Below are 26,523 nucleotides of genomic sequence, written 5' to 3'. Positions count from 1 at the left end.
GTTTCGAACTTGACCTAGATATCATCAAGATAAACATTCTGACCAACTTTCATACAGATCCCACGGACGACGGACGACGGACGCTGCGTGATCACAAAAGCTCACATTGTCACTTTGTGACATGTGAGCTAAAAATATGATAAAGGGGAATTACTCAAAAAATAGGCAAGGTAGAGTTATTGTTCTTGCACACTGCACTTCCTCCAAATGTGTTCTATCAGTGTATGAAGTTTGAAGAAAATCCCTCCAGTACTTTTGGAGTTATGCTCTGGACAAAATTTTTTATGAAAATATGATAAAGGGGAATAACTCAAAAAATAGGCAAGGTAGAGTTATTGTTCTTGCACACTGCACTTCTTCCTAATGTGTTCTATCAGTGTATGAAGTTTAAAGAAAATCCCTCCAATACTTTTGGGGTTATGTTCCGGACAAAATGTTTTAAGAAAATAATATAAAGGGGAATAACTCAAAAAATAGGCAAGGTAGAGTTATTGTTCTTGCATACTGCACTTCCTTCCAATGTGTTCTATCAGTGTATGAAGATTGAAGAAAATCCCTCCAGTACTTTTGGAGTTATGCTCTGGACAAAATTTTTTATGAAAATATTATAAAGGGGAATAACTCAAAAAATAGGCAAGGTAGAGTTATTGTTCTTGCACACTGCACTTCCTCCCAATGTGTTCTATCAGTGTATGAAGTTTGAAGTAAATCCCTCCGGTACTTTTGGAGTTATGCTATGGACAAAGATCGTTGCGGACGCACGCACGGAGAGCATTTCTGATATCCCCTTCGCCTTTGGCGGGGGGATAAATAATAAAAAAGTTACTAAAAATAAGCTATTTATAGTAACGTTAAAAGGAAGTAATTAAAACAAGAGGGCCATGATGGCCCTATATCGATCACCTGTTATCACTGCACTTGAGGACAAGAAGGTCCTCAGAAAAAATATCTAAGTCCAAAGGACAGGAACAACAAAGGAAAGAAATTTAACCAAAAAAAAAAAAAAACAAAATTCTTACAAGGTACAGGTATGTCAAAATACACCTAAAAATTGGAGGTACCATCCATGTTGTACCACAGAAAAGTGGTCTCGGTTATTATCTACGGCCAATATTAAAAAAGTTACTAAAAATAGGCTATTTATAATAACGTAAAAGGGAAGTAATTCAAAAGAAAATTATTGTAAGTAAACAAAAGAAGGATCTGCCAAATAAATCTGATAAATGAAATTCCAGATCAGTATCTTCATTAGTTATGGAGATATACCCATTCTAATTTGAAATAAAGGGAGGTAATTTGACAGTCGGGCCAGATCAAGAAAGGAACCGAGATCTTATGGTGATACAAGTTGTGTGCATGTTTGGTTAAAATAAAATCATAAATGAAACCACTATCATGCAGACAAGAAATTGTTGACAGACGCACGACTTGACGAAGGGTGATCACAAAAGCTCACCTTGCCACTATATGACAGGTGAGCTTAAAAAAATATTATTGTAAGCAAACAAAAGAAGGATCTGCCAAATAAATCTGTTGACATAAATGAAATTTCGGATCAGTATCTTCATTAGTTACGGTGATATAACCATTCTAATTTGAAACTAGAACTGTCACAGGAGTGACTCATACCCCCACCATACGGTCTTGTCACAGAAGAATGGCAACCATAAGGAATCTTAAAAATACTTTGGAGTACTTCATCCTGGGCTTCCACATATAAGTAATACTAGTATAATACTAGTATAGTAATACAAGTAAATATATTAAATATCTAATATTAGAGATACACTAAAAGTTAATACAAAAAAGGGTCTTACGACCCATGTTACAACAGAAAAATGTTTTTACTTTTTACATAGAACTTATAATAAAAAAGTTAGAAAAATACCTAAAATACTGAAAATCTAAAAATAGGATTTCTAAAAAAAGACTAATTCCTGGAATTTAAAGGGAAGAAACTCAGTACAAAAGTTAAAACAAGAGGACCATGATGGTCCTGAATCGCTCACCTATCCCCACATGACCCAGTGTGCAACTGAGTATGACGTCGTTATTTCTATTATTTGACACAGTGACCTAGTTTTTGAGCACATGTGACCTAGATATCATCAAGATAAAAAATTCTGACCAATTTTCATGAAGATCCATTGAAAAATATGGCCTCTAGAGAGGTCACAAGGTTTTTCTATTATTTGACCTAATGACCTAGTTTTTGAAGGCACGTGACCCACTTTTAAACTTGACCTAGATATCATCAAGGTGAACATTCTCACCAATTTTCATGAAGATCTCGTGAAAAATATGGCCTCTAGAGAGGTCACAAGGTTTTTCTATTTTTCGACCTACTGACCTAGTTTTTGACCGCACATGACCCAGTTATGAACCTGACCTAGATATCATCAAGCTGAACATTCTCACCAATTTTCATGAAGATCCATTGAGAAATATGGCCTCTAGAGAGGTCACAAGGTTTTTTCTATTTTTAGACCTACTGACCTAGTTTTTGACCCCACAGGACCCAGTTTCGAATTTGACTTAGATATCATCAAGATGAACATTCTGACCAATATTCATGAAGATCTCATGAAAAATATGGCCTCTAGAGAGGTCACAAGGTTTTTCTATTTTTAGATCTACTGACCTAGTTTTTAACCCCACATGACCCAGTTTCGAACTTGACCTATGTATCTTCAAGGTAAACATTCTGACCAATTTTCATGAAGATCCATTGAAAAATATCGCCTCTAGAGAGGTCACAAGGTTTTCCTATTTTTAGACCTACTGACCTAGTTTTTGACTGCACGTGACCCAGTTTCGAACTTGACCTAGATATCATCAAGGTGAACATTCTGACCAATTTTCATGAAGATCCATTGAGAAATATGGCCTCTAGAGAGGTCACAAGGTTTTTCTATTTTTAGATCTACTGACCTAGATTTTGACCCCACATGACCCAGTTTCGAACTTGACCTAGATATCATCAAGGTGAACATTCTGACCAATATTCATGAAGATGTCATGAAAAATATGGCCTCTAGAGAGGTCACAAGGTTTTTCTATTTTTAGACCTACTGACCTAGTTTTTAACCCACGTAACCCAGTTTCGAACTTGACCTAGATATCATCAAGATGAACATTCTGACCAATTTTCATGAAGATCCATTGAGAAATATGGCCTCTAGAGAGGTCACAAGGTTTTTCTATTTTTAGACCTAATGACCTAGTTTTTGACCCTACGTGACCCAGTTTCGAACCTGACCTAGTTATCATCAAGGTAAACATTCTGACCAATATTCATGAAGATCTCATGAAAAATATGGCCTCTAGAGAGGTCACAAGGTTTTTCTATTTTTAGATCTACTGACCTAGTTTTTAACCCAACGTGACCCAGTTTCGAACTTGACCTAGATATCATCAAGATGAACATTCTGACCTATTTTCATGAAGATCCATTGAGAAATATGGCCTCTAGAGAGGTCACAAGGTTTTTCTATTTTTAGACTACTGACCTAGTTTTTGACCCCACGTGACCAGTTTCGAACTTGACCTAGATATCATCAAGGTGAACATTCTGACCAATTTTCATGAAGATCTTGTGAAATATATGGCCTCTAGAGAGGTCACAAGGTTTTTCTATTTTTAGACCTACTGACCTAGATTTTGACGGCACGTGACCCAGTTTCGAACTTGACCTAGATATCATCAAGATGAACATTCTGACCAACTTTCATAAAGATCCCATGAAAAATGTGACCTCTAGAGTGGTCACAAGCAAAAGTTTACGGACGCACGGACGCACGGACGCACGGACGCACGGACGGACGACGGACGACGGACACCGCGCGATCACAAAAGCTCACCTTGTCACTTTGTGACAGGTGAGCTAAAAAGGTTACTTCTAAGCCAATCAGAATGAGATATAGTGAAAATAAATCAAAATTAACCTTAAATTCTAGGTAAAAGGGGACACAATTCAAGAAAAATTAGTGTCAGAGTTATGCACCTTGTGTCACATGATGTGGGTGATGAGGTGGAACATCTGTTTTAAGTCTGGATCAAATCCATTCAGTAGTAACTGAGATATAGTGAAAATACATCAAAATTAACCTTAAATTTGAAGTAAAAGGGGACATAATTCATAAAAAATTTATGTCAGAGTTAAGCACCTTATGTCACATCATCTGGGTGATGAGGTGGAACAACTATTTTAAGTTTGAATCAAATCCATTTAGTAATAACTGAGATATAGTGAAAATACAAGAAAAATAACCTTAAATTCTAAGTAAAAGGGGACATAATTCATGAAAACTTGGTGTCAGAGTTATGCACCTTGTGTCACATGATGTGGGCACATGATGTGGGTGATGAGGTGGAACATCTATTTTAAGTTTGAATCAAATCCATTTAGTAATAACTGAGATATAGTGAAAATACAAAAAATTAACCTTAAATTCTAAGTAAAAGGGGACATAATTCATGAAAACTTGGTGTCAAGAGTTATGCACCTTGTGTCACATGATGTGGGTGATAAGGTGGAACATGTATTTTAAGTTTGAATCAAATCCATTTGGTAATAACTGAGATAATAGATTTCGGGACGCGACGGGACGGGACGCGACAAAACTGCCTCCTATATACCCCCCTCAAACATGTTTGGTGGGGGTATAATGAAGGGAGGTAATTTGACATAAAATCAGTCCATAGTTATCTACCCTGATTGGCTCCGTCCAACTAATGACAATAATGAAATTTCAAATAAGTCCTATATAAGTACTTACCGATATAAATCCATTTTGATTACAATCAGGGGAGGTAATCAGATATAAAATAACTCTGGAACCTACGATTGGATCTGATTTGTCATGGAATCCAAGATATATTGTTGTTGAAGATATTTTGGAAGTTTGTATCAAATATAATCATAATGAAGTCTCAATGGGTGCAAAAGCCGAAATAGCCAATTTTGGACCTTTAAGGGGCCATAACTCTGGAACCCATGACTGAATCTGGCCAGTTCAAGAAAGGAACCATGATCTTGTGGTGATACAAGTTGTGTGCAAGTTTGATTAAAATCAAATCATAAATGAAGCTGCTATTGTGCAGACAAGGTCAAAATAGCTCATTCTGGCCCTATCAGGGGCCATAACTCTGGAACCCATAAAGGAATCTGGCCAGTTCAAAAAAGGAACCAAGACCTTATGGTGATACAAGTTGTGTGCAAGATTGATTAAATTCAAATCATAAATGAAGCTGCTATTGTGCAGACAAGGTCAAAATAGCTAATTTTGGCCCTTTCAGGGGCCATAACTCATAATGAGATCTGGCCAGTTCAAGAAAGGAACCAAGATCTTATGGTGATACAAGTTGTGTGCAAGTCTGGTAAAAATCAAATCAAAAATTAAGCTGCTATTGTGCAGACAAGGTCAAAATAGCTGATTTTGGCCCTTTCAGGGGCCATAACTCTGGAACCGATAATGGGATCTGGCCAGTTCAACAAAGCAACCAAGATCTTATAGTGATACAAGTTGTGTGCAAGTTTGGTTAAAATAAAATCATAAATGAAACCACTATCTTGCAGACAAGAAATTGTGGACGGACGATGGACGATCACAAAAGCTCATCCTGTCACTATGTGACAGGTGAGCTAAAAAGACCTGACAATATACTACATGTTGTACTTCACTAGCTGCTTAAGCACTGATTAAAGACATCTCCAAATATGGACAAAAGGTCTATAGATATATATTTGTAAAACTTTTTTCATGTTACATAAATGCATGGTTTTTTAGATTTGTAACATCTGCAGTATCCTTCCAGATACACATCTTAAATGCTCAGTGGTAGAGTGACCGCAATGAGTGCAGGAGGTCTGGGGTTCGATCCCGGGCCGTGTGATACCAAAGACATGAGAAATGGTACTTTTTTTTTTGTTTGATTTAATGTCACACCGGCACATGACAGGTCATATGGCGATTTTCCAGCTTTAATGGTGGAGGAAGACCCCCAGATGCCCCTCCGTGCATTATTTCATCATGAGCGGGCACCTGGGTAGAACCACCGACCTTCCGTAAGCTAGCTGGATGGCTTCCTCACATGAAGAATTCAACGCCCCGAGTGAGGCTCGAACCCACATCGATGAGGGGCAAGTGATTTGAAGTCAGCAACCTTAACCACTCGGCCCCGGAGGCCCCGAGAAATGGTACTGGTGATAGGGGGCGGACGCAGATGAAAAATAGGAGGTGCGCAAGTTCATATCATGATTAAGACTCATGCAAGGTTTAATCAATTCATATTAAACATTTTTTGAGCTAGGCCTGTCACAAGGTGAAAATATGCATTTTTGACTATTTCAGGGGCCATAACTCTGGAAATAGGAAATTCATGAAATATTTACAATATATAACATTTCCGGAATTGGACAGAAAGAAGTGCTGGCTACCATAACTTAACTGACGCCATTTCTATTTTCTGATGGTCACATCCATTAAGTTATGGCATAACCATGTATGACAATGCTCCAGAGTGAGCCCTGTACATTAATGGAAGGAAAAGAACCCCATTTGGTTACCTAACCAGTGTCAAACCACAAAATCTGCGCACTGACTCTCCTGAGAAACTGATGACGTCATACAATGTTAATAGCACATGTTTGGTTATTTTTGAAAACCATGATAAACATTTTGCATATTTATGAATTTATCAGAATTATAAATATTACAATTTTGAACATAGTTCATGAAAAACATACCTTAGAAGGTTTAAATTCACAGAAAAGATAAATAAAGAATGATCCTATACAGCCTGTTTGATTTCAATATGTAGAGTACCCTTATCAGGTCACAACAATGGCGGGCAAAATATTGCAGACATGGTACCCGTTTGAAACTTGTGTGTACAACTTGAACTTGTGTTCAGAATTTGTTGCATGGCTTATTTTTGTCAGATCAAAAGAAAAGGCAGTGGCTAGAGAACCAAAATTGGTTCCCTAGACAGTGAACTTATTCGCCCGGAACCGGTTCTCTAGCCAAAGTACCGATGGTACAGCCTATGCACTGTATTTTGGTTAAAGAACCAGTTCCGGACGAATATGTTCGCTGTCAAATTCGTTGTATTAAAATTGTTTGTTTAAATGTAACAAATGGAAGTAATAAAATGTGTTATACTAGGGGAAATCACTTCCCTTTTTTGTCTTCTCTGGAAATCCTTACTGGAACAAGAGCTGTCCGTAAGACAGCAAAGCTCGACTATTCGAAATATTGTCCCAGAAGCAGGAAAATATTACCCAAAAAGGTTAAATATCAAAAGGGTTTTAAGTTATAAAGGGGGAATAATTTGACCAAAATGCATATCAGTTATGGGACTTGCTGCTATCAACTAGTTTTATAACCCCGAAGGCACATGTGAAGTTTCAATTCAATATCTGCATTAGTTTTGGAGATAGAAACTTACATGTAAAACTTTAACCAGAATTTTCAAAGTCCAAAAGGGGGCATAATTTGCCCAAAATACATGTCAGAGTTATGGGACTTGATCCAGTGAGGTTAGTAATTGATCGACCTACTGACCTAGTTTTTGACCGCACATGACCCAGTTACAAACCTGACCTAGATATCATCAAGCTGAACATTCTCACCAATTTTCATGAAGATCCGTTGAGAAATATGGCCTCTAGAGAGGTCACAATGTTTTTTCTATTTTTAGACCTACTGACCTAGTTTTTAACCCTACGTGACCCAGTTTCGAACTTGACTTAGATATCATCAAGGTGAACATTCTGACCAATAATCATGAAGATCACATGAAAAATATGGCCTCTAGAGAGGTCACAAGGTTTTTCTATTTTGAGATCTACTGACCTAGTTTTTAACCCCACGTGACCCAGTTTAGAACTTGACCTAGATATCTTCAAGGTAAACACTCTGACCAATTTTCATGAAGATCCATTGAAAAATATCACCTCTAGAGAGGTCACAAGGTTTTCCTATTTTTAGACCTACTGACCTAGTTTTTGACCCCACGTGACCCAGTTTCGAACCTGACCTAGATATCATCAAGGTGAACATTCTGACCAATTTTCATGAAGATCCATTGAGAAATATGGTCTCTAGAGAGGTCACAAGGTTTTTCTATTTTTAGATCTACTGACCTAGTTTTTGACCCCACATGACCCAGTTTCGAACTTGACCTAGATATCATCAAGGTGAACATTCTGACCAATATCCATGAAGATCTCATGAAAAATATGGCCTCTAGAGAGGTCACAAGGTTTTTCTATTTTTAGATCTACTGACCTAGTTTTTAACCCCACGTGACCCAGTTTCGAACTTGACCTAGATATCATCAAGGTGAACATTCTGACCAATTTTCATGAAGATCCATTGAGAAATATGGCTCTAGAGAGGTCACAAGGTTTTTCTATTTTTAGACCTAATGACCTAGTTTTTGACCCTACGTGACCCAGTTTCGAACTTGACCTAGATATCATCAAGGTGAACATTCTGACCAATATTCATGAAGATCTCATGAAAAATATGGCCTCTAGAGAGGTCACAAGGTTTTTCTATTTTTAGACCTACTGACCTAGTTTTTGAACCCACGTGACCCAGTTTCGAACTTGACCTAGATATCATCAAGGTGAACATTCTGACCAATTTTCATGAAGATCTTATGAAATATATGGCCTCTAGAGAGGTCACAAGGTTTTTCTATTTTTAGACCTACTGACCTAGTTTTTGATGGCACATGACCCAGTTTCGAACTTGATCTAGATATCATCAAGATGAACATTCTGACCAACTTTCATAAAGATCCCATGAAAAATGTGACCTCTAGAGTGGTCACAAGCAAAAGTTTACGGACGCACGGACGGACGACGGACACCGCGCGATCACAAAAGCTCACCTTGTCACTTTGTGACAGGTGAGCTAAAAACATGTCAGAGTAATGGGACTTAACCCAGTGAGGTTGGTAATTGATCTAGAAAAAGAAAAAATAAGTTTCAAATCTATATGCCTTTTAGAAATAGCTGTATGTACTTGCCAGCAAAACTTTAACCAGAATTTTCTAAGTCCAAAAGGGGGCATAATTTGGCCAAAATGAAGGTCAGAGTTATGGGACTTGCTGCTATCAACTAGATTTATAACCCCGAAGACACATGTGAAGTTTCAAATCAATATCTGCATTAGTTTTGGAGATAGTAACTTGCATGTAAAACTTTAACCAAAATTTTCTAAGTCTAAAAGGGGGCATAATTTGCTCAAAATACATGTCAGAGTTATGGGTCTTGACCCAGTGAGGTTGGTAATTGATCTAGAAAAAGAAAAAATAAGTTTCAAATCTATATGCCTTTTAGAAATAGCTGTATGTACTTGCGCGCAAAACTTTAACCAGAATTTTCTAAGTCCAAAAGGGGGCATAATTTGGCCAAAATGAAAGTCAGAGTTATGGGACTTGCTGCTATCAACTAGTTTTAGAACACCGAAGACACATGTGAAGTTTCAAATCAATATCTGCATTAGTTTTGGAGATAGTAACTTGCATGTAAAACTTTAACCAAAATTTTCTAAGTCTAAAAGGGGGCATAATTTGCTCAAAATACATGTCAGAGTTATGGGTCTTGACCAAGTGAGGTTGGTAATTGATCTAGAAAAAGAAAAAATAAGTTTCAAATCTATATGCCTTTTAGAAATAGCTGTATGTACTTGCACACAAAACTTTAACCAGAATTTTCTAAGTCCAAAAGGGGGCATAATTTGGCCAAAATGAAAGTCAGAGTTATGGGACTTGCTGCTATCAACTAGTTTTAGAACACCGAAGACACATGTGAAGTTTCAAATCAATATCTGCATTAGTTTTGGAGATAGTAACTTGCATGTAAAACTTTAACCAAAATTTTCTAAGTCTAAAAGGGGGCATAATTTGCTCAAAATACATGTCTGAGTTATGGGTCTTGACCCAGTGAGGTTGGTAATTGATCTAGAAAAAGAAAAAATAAGTTTCAAATCTATATGCCTTTTAGAAATAGCTGTATGTACTTGCGCGCAAAACTTTAACCAGAATTTTCTAAGTCCAAAAGGGGGCATAATTTGGCCAAAATGAAAGTCAGAGTTATGGGACTTGCTGCTATCAACTAGTTTTAGAACAGCGAAGACACATGTGAAGTTTCAAATCAATATCTGCATTAGTTTTGGAGATAGTAACTTGCATGTAAAACTTTAACCAAAATTTTCTAAGTCTAAAAGGGGGCATAATTTGCTCAAAATACATGTCTGAGTTATGGGTCTTGACCCAGTGAGGTTGGTAATTGATCTAGAAAAAGAAAAAATAAGTTTCAAATCTATATGCCTTTTAGAAATAGCTGTATGTACTTGCGCGCAAAACTTTAACCAGAATTTTCTAAGTCCAAAAGGGGGCATAATTTGGCCAAAATGAAAGTCAGAGTTATGGGACTTGCTGCTATCAACTAGTTTTAGAACAGCGAAGACACATGTGAAGTTTCAAATCAATATCTGCATTAGTTTTGGAGATAGTAACTTGCATGTAAAAGGCACCGTAAGAACAGCCACTTCCAAAGAAAAATAGGTAAGACGAAGAGCTATTTCAAAGTAAAATGGGAGTCCATTGCATTTCATTTAAGGAAATCATAGCGTGACAAGACTTCTGGCAAATTTCTGATTAGGTTTCAATTCATAATTTTAACATGTCCAAAACATTGCGGAATGATACTTATTTCACTTTGGTAATGATTACATATTACTCGGACTTTATCATAGACTCCCTGTGTAAAATCTCAAACTTTCAACTAAAATACAGGTATTAAATCGATATATTTCAATGAAACTTCAAAGTTTTGTTGTTTGTAGCATCATCTGGGGCACGTGCAGTGAGAAATCTTAATTTGATTTCTAAATTAGTGTGATATTTATTTCTAAAGTCACTACCAGTATATGTTCATTGTAAATATACTTTGTTATACCTGGAACAACTGATACGGGGGGCTGGAATGTGGCATTTATCTTATCTTATGCTGTCGTCCATTCGAAGCCTATGCCATAGGTTATTCTGCTATTACTCTCACACTTACGCTTTACAGTTTAACTCGTCCTTTCAGTGAAACTCTGGGAAAGCATTTGTTGAATTTTTTGTTGAAAACAAAAGAGTTCTGACATGAAATTATTGCCTGCATCTGTTTTTAAATGGAAAATATCTACATTAACGTCACTTTTCGCCCTGTGAAAATGGCTAAATCTAGGCTTGTCTTACCAGAGAGAAAGATGTCGTTTTTTTACATGATATTTGCCTTGTTGATTCAGAGTATTTAGAACAATAAAATTAGGACATATTTTAATGAAAATAGCATGTCGAAACTGTAAACTGTTGCCTGAAAATATTTGTGTATGATATTGATTTGTTCTTCACCATTTAAATGCATGTAACTGTTAAACCTAGATGATTTTCTGCAGTTTTATCTAAAAGTTTGGAATACTAAATGTAACTTCGTTGTCGGCCTTTTTTTAAAATTTCATTGTTATTTTGATTTAAATACATTGTATTTTTCACACATCAGTTTTAAGATTAAGTTAATTAAACTAATTTTTCGCTTGAAACATTCTTTGTATGTAGAAATCTGACATTATAAACAATTATTATAATTATGGCTCTACAAGATTAAGAAAAGTGTCAACTTTCTGTTTTTTCCATTTTATTTATTCAAATCCAACAAAAATCGGTCTTTTGATAAAGGTTTGAAGTTACGTGGTAAAATATTTCTTCGGGGAAGTGAGCTTGAGTTAATTCATAACAAGAGCACCGCCTTGCGGGTGCTGACGCTTATCTGATTTTTTTTAGTGTAATAGAAATATTGTCCTACCCATGATTTTCTAAGTCTAAAAAGGGCCATCATTCTTGCAAAAAGCAGGATAGAGTTATGTTTCTTGATGTACAGTGTCCACTTATGATGGTGAAAAACTGTTGCAAGTTTTAAAGCAATAGCTTTGATAGTTTATGAGAAAAGTTGACTTAAACATAATACTCAACCAAGAAAATGATTTTCTAAGTCCAAAAGGGGCAATAATTATTGCAAAAAGCAGGATGGAGTTATGTTGCTTGCTGTACAGGGTCAGCTTATGATGGTGAACAAGTGTTGCAAGTTTCAAAGCAATAGCTTTGATAGTTTAAGAGAAAAAGTTGACCTAAACATAAAACTTAACCAAGAAATCTGATATTTTCTAAGTCCAAAAGGGGCCATAAATCTTGCAAAAAGCAGGACGGAGTTATGTTTCTTGCTGTACAGGGTCAACTTATGATGGTGAACAAGTGTTGCAAGTTTTTAAAGCAATAGCTTTGATAGTTTAGGATTAAAGCTGACCTAAACATAAAACTTAACCCAAAAAAACTGATTTTCTAAGTCCAAAAGGGGCAATAATCTTGCAAAAAGCAAGATGGAGTTATGTTTCTTGATGTACAGGGTCAGCTTATGATGGTGAACAAGTATTCCAAGTTTCAAAGCAATAGCTTTGATAGTTTAGGAGAAAAGTTGACCTAAACATAAAACTTAACCAAGAAATCTGATATTTTCTAAGTACAAAAGGGGCCATAAATCTTTCAAAAAGCAAGATGGAGTTATGTTTCTTGCTATACAGGGTCAGCTTATGATGGTGAACAAGTATTCCAAGTTTCAAAGCAATAGCTTTGATAGTTTAGGAGAAAAGCTGACCTAAACATAAAACTTAACCAGGCAACGCCGACGCAGACGCCGACGCCGACAACTGCTCAAGTGATGACAATAACTCATCATTTTTTTTCAAAAAATCAGATGAGCTAAAAATTAAGCATATCGATTACCACATGCAGTCGCATGCTGTTTTTCCATCAGAATCCCTTTAGATCAATCTCTGATCATCTAATTATCGCCACTTAACATGTGACTGGTAAACCCTTTGATCAAAAAGATTAGTGTTATAGCTCCATGATTAACATGAGGTAATATGCTAATTACATGCTAATTGATAGTGGCGAAAACAAAATATTGATCGCTAACGACTGATCGATATCTACAGGTATGGACGACAGCATAATACAGATAAATGTATTGATTTATACGGAGTGTCTACTCCCCGTATTAAGACCTTCCTGGTTATACGAAAGTGGAAACTGGCAGGTACTCGAAAATGCAGCTCTCTGATTGGTCAATTAGAACCCCTAATGTACTGTGATGTCATGATAAAGTTGTGAATATACAACTGTAGGATTCCTTTCAGCTCACAGATCCATGACAACATATATTTACATCTCTGAGCTGAAATTTTTTCCCCTCCTTAGTTACGCCCTTGATCTGCAAAAAGGTGTAATTGTGTGATTGAACAATAATCTTACATTTCTTTACATTGATTTAAACCAGATTGGGCAATAAATGCTCAACCAGGTTACAGCAGGGTTTCCTTGACGCACATTTTTGTGCGTTTTACTCAGTAAAACTTTTAGCACACTGATTTTCAAAATGACCCTCAAAATAATTCTGAATGCGTCATTGTTGGTGCAACTCAACTACCGTCGAAATTATGGCGATGCAAATTTTCATACTCAATATTGTAAGTAAGTACCAATTCGCGCATAGGTACGAAATAGTAAAGGTAGACTGCGTTCTAGGTTTAATTATCGTCTAGATATCGACGTCTCTTTATACGGTAAACCATTCAACAAAAATGGCGCATCAACAAAGGACGAGGTTTTTCTTGTCATCTGTACGGAGGAAAACCCTGTTGAAAGGTCCTCGGCCGAAAATGTAAAACATTCATATGTATCATATGTTATCACACCGAAATGAAATGCCGGCCATGTATCAAAGATTCAAAACAATCCTTTCGTATCGGGCTGCTAAAATTTTTGCAACACTACACCTACTCATCACGTAAGATCCCTCCTTCACGCAGATGCACACACAAAGGGTTGCAACTACTGTCTGATTTCAAAAAAGTGTAAAAAAATAATTTGTTGATGTACATGTATTTCTTTATGTTCCTTACAGTACATTGCAAGTTAATTTATGATAAACACACTGTTTTCTTTTGGATTTTTATAAAGATTTCAATACCATTTTTAAAACTTAAAACAAGAGCTGTCACTAATGGTGACAAATGCCCCCACAGCACCTTGACCTTTGACCTGGTGACCTTGACCTATGACCCCAAAGTCAGTAGGGGTCATGTACTCAATAAGTACTATCAGCATGTGAAGTTTGAAGGTCCTGGGTGCAGTGGTTCGCGAGTAAAGTGTCTTCATGCAAACAGTTAACATTGTGACGAACGAACGAATGGACGGACAGATGAAAACTAATATGCCTCCCTTCGGAAAGGGAAATTGAAAATGACCCCCAAAGTCAAACAAGAAGGGGTCATAATGACCCCCTATAAAAATTTCCGAGGGAAAACCCTGGAAAATTCCTTCAGTATGGAAGGAAATTACGTTCAATTTAGAAACTAACAAGAGTACCGCCTTGCGGGTGCTGACGCTCATCTGTTTTCTTTGTATAATAGAAAAATTGTCCTACCCATGATTTTCTAAGTCCAAAAAGGGCCATAATTCTTGCAAAAAGTAGGATGGAGTTACGTTTCTTGATGTACAGTCAGCTTATGATAGTGAACAACAGTTGCAAGTTTCAAAGCAATAGCTTTGACAGTTTAGAAGAAAAGTTTAAACATAAAACTTAACCAATAAATCTGATATTTTCTAAGTCCAAAAGGGGCCATAATTCTTGCAAAAAGCAGGACAGAGTTATGTTTCTGCTGTACAGAGTCAGCTTATGATGGTGAACAAGTGTTTTTAAAGCAATAGCTTTGATACTGTAAACCTAGAATTGTTTTCGCGCTTTTTAAATTAGCGCCTTTCGCGGGTAGTATTTTTCCGTGAAATTAAAAAGTCGCGAAAAACTTTGATCTAACAAAAACGCGAAGGATTTTAGCTTCAGCTTAAATAGATGGCTATAAAATGGTTCTGTGCTTACACATATCTGGATATTAATAATTCATATTCTAGTACCATAATTGTATTACATGAGTGCACAAATCCATATTATTTCAATTGATTGACAAGTTACTTATTTATGAAGCAACAGCATTTTCAATATCGATCCGTCAGGCAAACAGGCGATAAAAACAAAAGCAATATGCATATTTCGAACGACATATACATGCAATTTACAGTCGGCAGCCAATATGATATATTCTGCTAAGTACATGTATGGATTAATCGCCTATTTAAATGGCCAACAAATGACAGTGTAATAACAGCCATTTACTGACTGTCCATAATTGGAGGTGTGAATATCCGTTGATATGGATGAAAAGGGTTAGGGTGCATTTATAATAGAAGGGTACTATAAAACTGAACGTTTTCAAATGCAACTATGCAGTGATATTACCTTTTTATATTAATTAAAATATGTTCACTTGCGACTTAATTTTCGCCCGATTTGCGATTTACAGTAGTTTATGAGAAAAGCTGACCTAAACATAAAAATTAACCAAGAAATCTGATTTTCTAAGTCCAAAAGGGGCAACAATAGGGCTGTCATTGATTGGGTCTTAGGCATATCGACGATACCGATATATCAGAAGACAAATATCGACGATACATCGATATATCAATTATTAAGTTAGATTAACAATGTATTTGTTCGTAAGCATACTATATACCTTCCTGTAAGTGCTATTTTTAGTTTTATTGCCTACTTTTCATATTACTGTTTGATTGTGTTGTATTTGTATTTATGAAATAAAAGAAATAAAAATTAATAAAATCTTTCATTTTTATTTTGCCTTCACTTCTCTTTTGCATTTGTCCAAATTTACAACTTTGTGAACTTAATAGTTTTTGAGGGCCTGAGTGTTTATCTGGATAGTTTTTTCTCTCTGTAAAATATCGATTTTTGAAAATGGGAATCGATAATCGATCGACAAAAAAATATCGTTGATACATCGATATCGTTTCTATCGATGACAGCCCTAGGCAACAATTCTTGCAAAAGCAGGACAGAGTTATGTTTCTTAACGTACAGGGTCAGCTTATGATGGTGAACAACTGTTGCAAGTTTCAAAGCAATAGCTTTGATAGTTTAGGAGAAAAGTTGACCTAAACATAAAGGCAGTGGCTAGAGAACCGGAATCGGTTCCCTAAACCAAAATAGCGTGCATAGGCTAGAGAACCGGAATTTTAATTCTATGCATTATAATGCTGCCAAAATCCACTTTGTTTCTTGGTAAATGTCATGCATATTGTAATCTTAATTAATTTTACCGTGCCCTTGCAATTATCTACGTTTACTGTCCGCCATATTGGAAAGATAAAAACTAGTACGAACAGGGCCTCCTCTGGGTTTTTCATACTTGTCGCCAACCTTTTCGCCAATTTGAAAAAGTTGGAGCCACTTTTGAGCCATTTTTGAGCCAAAGTTCTGAGCCATTTTTATTTCTCTTAGTTGGCTGTCATAGTGTGCATAGAGAAATAAAATATTGTAAATGATTTCATTAGGAATAATAACAAGTTTTGAAGGTGCATTAGTTTATTGTAGAAGTAATTTTTATTTTTATAGCTCTTTGGTCAGAATTACCAATTTTTCAGGACTCATTTATTTTCGGAAAGGAAAATTCGGATTTTTTTCTATTCTAAAAGGTCGAGTTGAACACTTGTCTAATGATTATTAAGAAGCCATGGTAGCAAGTGATATCTTCCAGCTTCTGAACATTTCAAAGAAATTAACCAGGTCCAGGATACAAATTGAGGTCGATGTGTTTTTGTTTTCGGATCCATCGTTAAAATCTTTTATGAAAACTGAGGAATTACAAAATTATCTTGCCAAAACTAACAAATTAAATGTGTCTTTCGTACTTACTTAAAATTCGTCAGTCATACAACTGCATGCCACAAAATGTCGATCTTTTTTTTTTTTGTAAAAAATCGCAACACATAAAGTACACCGTAATCGGCGTTAAGGCCAGAGTTTTTTTATCTTTCGTTTTACGGGAGATTTTTGAAAAATGAGCAGGGGGAGGAGGAAATAAAAATAAAAATAAAAAACTTGAAAGTGAGCATCTCGGAAAAAAAAAAAAATAAAATAGAATTTTTTTAAGATCTTTTTTATTTTGATGAACTTTCGTTTCAAGTTTTGTTTACTTGCGTTTGTGTCCAATATTTAATATTGTGATGTATTGTTATGTTTTAAGACTATAAAAGCCATTTATACAGGATGAACATTGAATAAAATTTTCATGCATGCTTGTGAATAAACTGCTTCAGGCACTGTAACTCACACTGGCAAGTCTTTAAAATTCAGAAAGCTTGTTTTACTTAATTTAAGTGGAAGACAAAAATTATTTTATCTGTTACAACAGCCACAGTAAATTTCAGTGACAGCAAGTAGAGACTAAACACGTCTGGTATAAAGTGGCTTAATTAGTAGTGTAGTAGTTTTGGTGGTTTGGATTGCTTGCATCTTCTGCTGTGTAACCTCTGCTTTTTATACATAATATTTATTTATTGTATCTTTCACCAATATCATCTTTAATGAGCTAACTTTACAGTTTATGCCAGCTCATAATATACTGGATTTTATCAGCAAAATAAAGTATTTAATAACTTTGAATAACAGTCACAGTGCAGAGGGCAAGATTTTTTTTTCAGTGATGAAAAACGAAAGATAATCTAGCAAAAAGTAATATGAAAATTTACCTCATTTAACTCTGTGATTTGCACCTTTTTATAATACACTTAGTGCAAGTACTGAAGTTGCTTCTGTAATTTGCACCTTTTTATACTACACTAAGTTCAAGTACTGAAGTTGCATCACTTTTTGTCAAAATATTGTCTCCAATAAAAAGTATTCTTTAATATTCTTTATACACTTATGAATTCTATCGAAGTTACAAAAGAAATGGACCATCTGTCTGAATATTTGCCAACACTACCAGCTGCTTTATGCCAGACAGTCCCAAGCCTGTGTAAAGTGTGAGGGGTCACCATTGAAATAAAAATGTAAAAAACAATCTGCTGTTACAAACATTTATTTGTTCTGCAAACAACTAATGTTTTGAATAAAATTTAATGTCAAAGCACCTTTGATATTGTATTACCTTTCTATGGCAAACTTGTAAGTTGAATCTATTGAAAACAAAATGTGAGTAAGACAATCTTTAGACAATTTAATACTTTAAATACTGTCACTTTTATGAAAGGAGTATTATGTACAATAGTATTATTTCCCGAAAATATATATTTTGAAAAGTATCTAAAAAATTTGGACACAATCATCGTCCATCCACCCGTGTAGAAAGAGAGAAAAAAAAACGTTAAAGATTATCGGTAATTATTCAGTGATAAACTAAGTAATGTTGACCTTGTTTTCATGATCAATTTACACCCCCTCTAAGAGCTAAAAGAAGTGTGTCAGTATCTTGACATCTGAAGCGGAGATCAAAGCGGTATTTTTGCTCGAGATTGTCATGGCATTACGTCATGTTTTCGCGCCATGTGACACATCACTGTCTGATCGTACCGCATCGGCTCTTAAAATTGCTGAGAAATAGAAATCAATAAAAAATTTCTTCTTTAATTTGTTATCAAAAGCGAATGTGCTATATCCCGTATAAAAGGTAAATGTCTCAAACGATAGTTATTATAGTGGATATCCTACCTCTGTGACCTATTTACCCTCAAGGAATTTACATTATTGTTTGACAAGAAAAACTTTTAAATTGTTGGTCAAAAAATACATGTGCAAAGATTCATTTAAAACTCATTAAAAACCGCAGTGACATCACATTGCTTTATTTTAAAATCGCATTTCTACTTACGTTCACGAGGTCACGTAACCTATTCTGCCGCACTAACAGAAATCTGTTTGCCAAAAATCGTCTTACTCCATGTATTGTAATCGCAGCCGCTTTTTCATCATTTAAGATTTTTTTATTCTGTTTTTTGTACTTTCTGGTCAAAAGTCTGAATTTTAAGCCCATAGTATTCATCATTTATTTACTTTTAGAAAGAAATAAGTAACTAAGATCGCGCTGTTTGAATTTTTACAAATGATTATATGAAAAATTCGACCATTTTTATAGAATTTTGCCTACATTTCTGGCGATATCTTATTTAAAATCATTATAGAATTCAAAAGTATTATTCTCAAGGGGTGTTGAAAACTTGAAGCGAAAATATTAAAAAATGAATGCACTACGCACGGTTTTTGTGTACGTGTCGATGTAAATTAGATGTTACGATAGGTCACACGTGCTTGTGGAATGGAAAATTACCGGCATGACGTTTTGATATCTTTATCTGTTTCCAGTCAATCCAGGTAGCGACTGAACCATCTCAAAGTTTGTTGACGTTTTGTAGATGTAATTTCTGAATTTTGGTAAAGTAAGGACGTAATAAAAAACCACTCGCCCAATCGGTCGAGTACACAGTGAGGTCCCCTCGTCCTACTCAGACTTAACTCGCCAATGCGAGCAGGCGAGTGGAATTTTACACCCTGTTAATACCGATAAATGTACGGCAAAACACGATATTTTGCACGTGTTAAACTCCCTTCCTGTGAAATTACGTCCAGGTGAAAATACACTAATTTTATTTTCTTTGGGGCTGTAAACAACCGACCGGCGGAAAAAATAAAATAAAACTCGGGAAAATGAATTTTAATTTTATTCCACTTTTGCAATATTTAGGACCGGCGCTCCCATAAAACGAAAAATAAAAAAACTCTGGCCTAATTTTGGTGAATTCTCGGCAGAGGTCAAACATACAAGCTGGCAGATGTTTTGATTACTGGTTAATCATCAGTTCACACATTATTACGTAATTATCTTCTCAAAGTGTCAACCAACTTCAATAGTCGAATTGTCAACACCGCCTAGACTGGTTATCGATTTTATTCACTACCAGCGTCTAGGTAAACACGTGTATCGGGAACCAATTATTGGGCCGCTTATATCACTACGGAAAAAACAAATGCCGAGGGAAAAAAACTATGCGCCACTTATTTTCGCCAGTTCGCAAAATTTAGCGCCAAATTCTTAAAATTATCGCAAATGGAGACATTGGCGATCGACAGCGGAGGCCCTGACAAATAAATGCGTGAAAACTCGCTTTCCCGTTTTTAAATATTATTTGCTTTCAACATGTACTATGTTAGAATTATCTAAATATAAAATAATACATGTATTGATTTGTATTTGTGTCATTACATGTTTATAGATGTACAAACTAATTTAATTGCCATTAAAACTTCATGCAGTTTCTCTGACAGGGCTTCCATTAAGATTCAATTTCATGGAGTCAGGACTGCCTAACATTCAGATTTTGGAGTCCCTCTTAAATTTTCTTGGAGTCCTACATAGTATCACTTTGTACAATGACCTTCAATACCATCAACATCATCATCATCATCATAATCATTACTATCATCTTTTTTTCTAATTGGTTCAGAACAATTTGTAAAGTAATAGAATTTAGAGAAAAGGACCACTAGATTGGTTAGAAAACATCTTATTTAACAAAATTATGTATAGCAACAGTCAGCATTATATTAAAATCACCAGACTTACTGTTGTTCAGCTACAAAACGAAAATCCACTTTAAAAAATCTGAAGTACAATTTACTTGGAGTAGAACAGGGCCCTCGTTTGCCGATTTTTGGGGCCGAAATTCGGCCCCGTTCCCCCCTCGAAATAGTATGCTTTTTTCCCCCGAAGTATAGAAAAATTCCCCCTCGAAAGAAAAAAAAAATCAAGAAAAAAATCGATAACCGATAGTCTTAGGAGCGTCTCGTAACTTAATGAGCCTGATAAAGTTTTACTCCTTCCTCTTATCCGTCATTTTCTACAGTAAAACTATATCCACGATAAACACGTGTATTCAAAATAAACACACTCGGTCATGCCCTCCTGCCTTTGATCTTCTGCTAAATTCCCGCTCTTTATCATGTGGACATGCCACGCTGATTTTTCTTTATCAGCAAGTTACGTCACGGCGAGCGAACATAGGTAATGAGAATCAATGAAGTGTTAACATTAATTGATAAAGCGGTACCCTATTGAGCCTGCATACTGTCAAAAAGGCGCCAATTATTAAATTATCGTAATTAAGCGACCAGCTGATTACCGAGCATGTGAAAAGTGTCCTGCAAGATTTCTTCATGCAAACTTTAAATTAGCTCATTGTTTAATGATTGTAACCTTAATATCAACGAGAAAATCCACAAATTTAAATGGATTTGGAAAGTAAAAATAAGTTTAGAATGTCCGTTCACGATTCTAATTACACCCGATGACATATGCAATTTTTCCAAAATTCACTAAAAAAAACTTGACTTTCATGCAATTTTTAATGAAAAGTAGCATCATTATTTGAGGAACTATCTCTGGTTTACCTTAGTGGACCAAGTTTTATGGCAAAAACAACATTTCAGACGACATTCCAAAAGTGTACCAGTATCCGGATAGTACGTTTTTGGATACATTTTTACAGTGTTTTAGCACTTTTCTGCTAACAAACAAAATATGAAGAAAAACCTCATCAAATTAAAATGAATTTTGATAAAAATTTATTTACAATATGAGATTATATGACCTGAAACAGAAATATTATTATGTTATTATGCTGTAACATGTTCTTGGTTTTAGTAGCTATTAATTACTTAGTATTACTTTATAAGAAAATATAGTCAATTGTATCGATTGTTGGGGCAGGACTCTTGTATTTTGAAAAAGGACCCTTCAAATTTGGACCCAAGGGTCCTGGGACTCTTGGGTTTCCAGGTCTAGTGGAACCCCTGGTTTTACTGATCCGTATAATACACGCGTTTTTCAGTTCCCGGGATGCGTTTATGCAAAGTTACTTCCCTTTGAAAAAAAAAATGTCGCATAATTGCACATCATAACCGTAAAAAGATCACGGATGCAACAGGGGCGAAATGTGCAAAAAAGATTTGCTTTTAAGCAGCATGCTCTCAAAAAAACAAACTACTGTCACTGACACCGCTGTTTCATCAGGGCCAGACATGCACAATCAGGTAGATACGATGCAGGGAAGCCCTGCTCCGGCTGCTGCTGGGACAATGTCCGTGGATACTGCTAGTGCTACCGATAATGACGACATGTGAACCTCGCTTGGATATCACATAACTGATTTAATAAAAGAAAATAAAAGTTGCCTGTTTTTAATAGATTATGTTCTGTACAATACTTCAGATATATTCACATTAGTTTGATATCTGTAATACTCAATTCACCTTAATTTAAGGGGTTATGATCAGATGTCATATCTCCAGAATGAATTCCCCCCTCCCTTGAAAACGACGCGAAATTCCCCCCTCCAAGGGCCCCGGCCCCAATCCCCCAAAATGTAGAGAGGGCCCTGTAGAATTATGTCAAATTACGTCATTCACCTTGCAATACCCAACCAGTTAACTTTCATCCCACATCAAAGATAATCAATAATGGGAAGTTTTGCCGACACTCCTTTTGATGTCTAGCTGCCATGTGCTGGTCAAAATGTGTCAGAGATATCAATTTTTAATAGGAGACAAATTGAATGTGTTTTTTTTTTCTTCTAAAAATACTGTAAAAGAAGGATTATCATTTAGGAAAATCCAAAGTAAGTAGCAAATTTATTACCGATCGGAAAGAATGTATTAATTTAAACTGGATGTGAAATGTCATTTGCTAAAAGAATATAGTTACTTGCTGAGGTTTTTGTGCTGAAATTATCGATATATTTTCCACAATTACTTACTTTGTCTTCCGACTTAGGAGCTTGTTTTACCAATTTAATCCAAGCCTTTTATTGTCGGCAATTAACGCCTTCTAAACTGGATAACAGTTTACATTTACAGACTTTCTCTATCAAACACGATGCTTTCACACTGTCACACACTGCCTAGGCATTTCATGTTCAAAGATATGTGATCAATACAGTGTGCGACATTAACGGTAGCCCGATCGCCAATGGCTACGAAAATATGGCTCGGGCGACAGAAAATCACATAGCCCATAGACACAATTATTTGGTATCCATGGTAAAAGAACGACATGTAAAGTATTTACTTCATAAAACTAACTTTGATGGATGAATTGATTTGAATACCGGTATGTATTTCTAGGTTTGACACAGTTTACTTTCAGTTTTATTCGAATGAGAAACTGTTCACACAAGTGGTGACTCGGTATAAATGTGTATGGTAAAATGATGTAACTAAGAAAATGAGTGGTCATTGAATCAATTCACAGCGTCGAGGTAGAAATATAAAAATTAATGGAGTCTTCCAACTTCTCCCTAAAGTCTCCCCACTTCTCCTTAAATCAGTTTGAGGGATAATTGACTTCTCCCAAAAAAATAATGGGCCTAGCGAGACCCCTGGTCAGTCTACTGCCAAGCTATTTCTTGTCTACCATGTCTACAAAGCTGTTTAGATCTCTTTTCATGACTCTGTGTCTTTGACTTTCTGCACAATTTTGTGAACACTGTTTCAGATTTTGAAATCAATTCTGAAAAACTCATACAAATTTCTGAAATATATCAATATTCACCAACCTACAGCAGTATATTGAAAGAAATTAAATATTACTAGAATGAAAGTCTTTTTCATTCTTGAGCGAAAAATTAGTGGGGCTACGAAAAATTCTGTCGGGCTACAAAAAATTGGAAGTCCGTAGCCCCATTGGCTACGGTGTTAAAAAGTTAATGTCGCACACTGTCAATACTAATTAACAGAAATTACTTAATTTGTTTTAAATGTTTCTTGTATTGTTTTATACCTTTTAATTATACATTTCAAATTTATTACAGCTTGCTCCAATGCTACCTATTTCCGCAATCATTTGTACTAGTTTATTTATCATTCCAAAATGACAGTATGCGGTGAGTACATTTTTGGAGACACGGTAAATACAGAAAAATGAAAAGGCATTGCTTGCTGAAAATTGAAATTTATTAAGATAATAACATGCATAATACTTACCAAAAGAAACAAAGTGAATTTAGGCAGCTTTATGCATAGAAGTAAAATTCCGGTTCCCTAGTCTATGCATAGTACTTTAGCTAGAGAACCGGTTCCGGACGAATAAGTTCGCTGTCTAGGAAACCGATAACCGATTCTCTAGCCACTGCCAAACATAAAACTTTTATAAAAAAACTTAACCAGGCAATGTCGACGCCAATGAAGTGATGACAATAACTCATTTTTTTTTCAAAAAATCAGATGAGCTAAAAAAATGCTTGTACCTACTTCTTATACCTGCAATCACTATCTATGAGATATGTGGCAGTATGAAGAAATAGAATAAAAGTATATCGAGAAATAATGAGTACGAATCCCTCTCATTTTGGATCGATATTTCGTCCTGATTTTAAAACACTGAATACTCTTTATATATAAGGGAAATATCTAAACTTGTTTATTATGCTACTCGACTATATTACATCCGAGTTTTTCCATATAATTATGATATTGTTTAAAGTTTAAATATACTTGTTTTTGCCAGTATCTTTTTTCCTCGAGGAGGCACACAGGTTTTGTCACGTGACGTTCTGCGGAGAGACTTTAATACGGTTCCCGTAACTGAAAGGAGGCTATAATACGGTAGCCGTAACAAGATAGTCAGTTCAAAAGCTCTTCAGGTCACAAACAGGTAAATAGTTTTCCCTATATATTCTATATAAAACTGACATTTTTCAAAGAGCTACCAAACATAGCTAGACCCATTTCAGATAAAAAAATCCTGACCTCATTTTAATGAGTTATGATAAAACTGATATAAAATGAAGAGAAAAGTAGGGGTCATGTATCTTCTAAGAGAGATTTCTCTGATCACATTTGCTTACTGTAAACTGACATCAAAATCACACTGCTGTGACCTGGAAGTACTACTCATACTAAAATTGAGCTTCACTTCACCAAATACAACCTGCTCTCCCATTTTTCCTACCAAAATGTCCAAAAAATACATCCACAATGAAATTTAAACAGAAGCTAGCTTTAATTTAGACCTCTGATGCCATGCCAAGTAAAAAAATAGTGTTCAAATACCTGGTAGCCATTACCAGATGGCTCCCACACTGGTTCCTTTAGTTTAGTTAGGCCTTCAGAGCCTATGTTATAATGTTGCTGTCTTGCCGATGTCACGGTATGGACTTGGTCACGTTAGGAAGCCGGTTAGCTCAGTCGGTAGAGCACTCACCCTGTGACATTTGGCGCCCAACGTGGGGCCGTGGCATGCTTGCTTGGTCAGTCTTACGACGCTTGCAATATTATGTACCTCTGGAATTCGAGGACTAATTTCCAATTTGTGGGGTGTATGTCACGGTACGGACTTAGTCACGTTAGGGGAGAGGATGTGTCAGGCAGCCGGTTAGCTCAGTCGGTAGAGCACTCGACCTGTAAGCGAGGGGTCTCGGGTTCGAGTCCCGGACTGTGTGCACATTTTTCTCACCATGTGACACCGAATTTAAATAAAACTTATCTTATCTTATCTTATTAAGACACAAAATTACTATATCAACAAGAAGGGTACACAGCAAGTGAAAAATCAACCATGAGTGTTTCCCTTATACCCTGAAGGGAAACTTGTTGCAAAATATAGTAACGTGCTTCCCTTTCGGGGAATAAAATTATTATTATTGACCAGATTCATTAAATATATCAAAGAAGTATAAAATTTATTTTTATAGCTCTTTGAATATATTCAAGGAAGATAATGGGACAGCTAACATAAATGTCTGTCCACCATATCCTGATATCTTAAATCAAACAGGGATAGTAGACAACAACCAAAAACTAGAGCTTTTGTCACTAACACGACCGGACAATGTCCATACCTTCAACTTTCCAACCAGATATAGGCCTAAGTATTAGCGTTATATATATCAGCCTTCGATCGGACTGTTTGACACTGCCCAGAACTGTTAACATCATAAATATACTCTACCAATTGCTAAATGTAATTAAACGTATGAAAGATAAAAACAAATACACATGTATAATCTATTTTAATAAGTTTCAGGGTGTAGAATAACTATTAAAAAGAAGAAGTTGTTGATGTGCGTTGCTTTCTCATTAAAACCATATATCTGTTCAACGTTTGAAAACGTTAAATGCGGGGCCCCGGATCCAGGGCCGCGCCCAGGGGGACCTTACCCTTCCCCGCCCCAGTTGGCTGAGAAGTGGCTTATACTTATCAAAGTTGCACACAATTGTTTTGGAAAAGAAATGATATTTTCTCAAAACTAATGGACCCAAACATGCACCAGAGGCCATCATTTCACACCTATATTTAAAAAGTTTCCATGGGGAGTCCTCCCTGACTCCCCTAAAAAGAGGGACCGTACCACCTCCCGTTACCACAAATGCACCAGAGGCCACCATCTCATATCTGTATTTAAAAATTCTCTAGGGGAGACCCCTGACCCCCATTAAAAGAGGGGAGTACCACTTTCTGTACACAAACATACCTGTATTTGTTAAAAATTACCACATAC

General features: G+C 35.9%; 1 protein-coding gene across 1 annotated transcript in view; it reads right to left on the bottom strand.

Moving 5' to 3' along the window:
* Nucleotides 1-24,641, bottom strand: part of LOC123554775 (serine-arginine protein 55-like) — a 41,247-nt gene extending 16,606 nt beyond the window's left edge. The window contains exon 1 of the mRNA XM_045345110.2: nt 24,518-24,641. The gene's annotated coding sequence lies outside the window, so the exon portion shown is untranslated. The remainder of the gene's footprint in view (nt 1-24,517) is intronic.
* Nucleotides 24,642-26,523: the final 1,882 nt, after the last annotated feature.

The sequence above is a fragment of the Mercenaria mercenaria genome, chromosome 7 (assembly GCF_021730395.1).
Source record: "Mercenaria mercenaria strain notata chromosome 7, MADL_Memer_1, whole genome shotgun sequence".
NCBI classification, from domain to species: domain Eukaryota; kingdom Metazoa; phylum Mollusca; class Bivalvia; order Venerida; family Veneridae; genus Mercenaria; species Mercenaria mercenaria.
The sequence above is the reverse complement of the archived record's forward strand: the minus strand, read 5'-3'. Positions and strand labels throughout refer to the sequence as shown.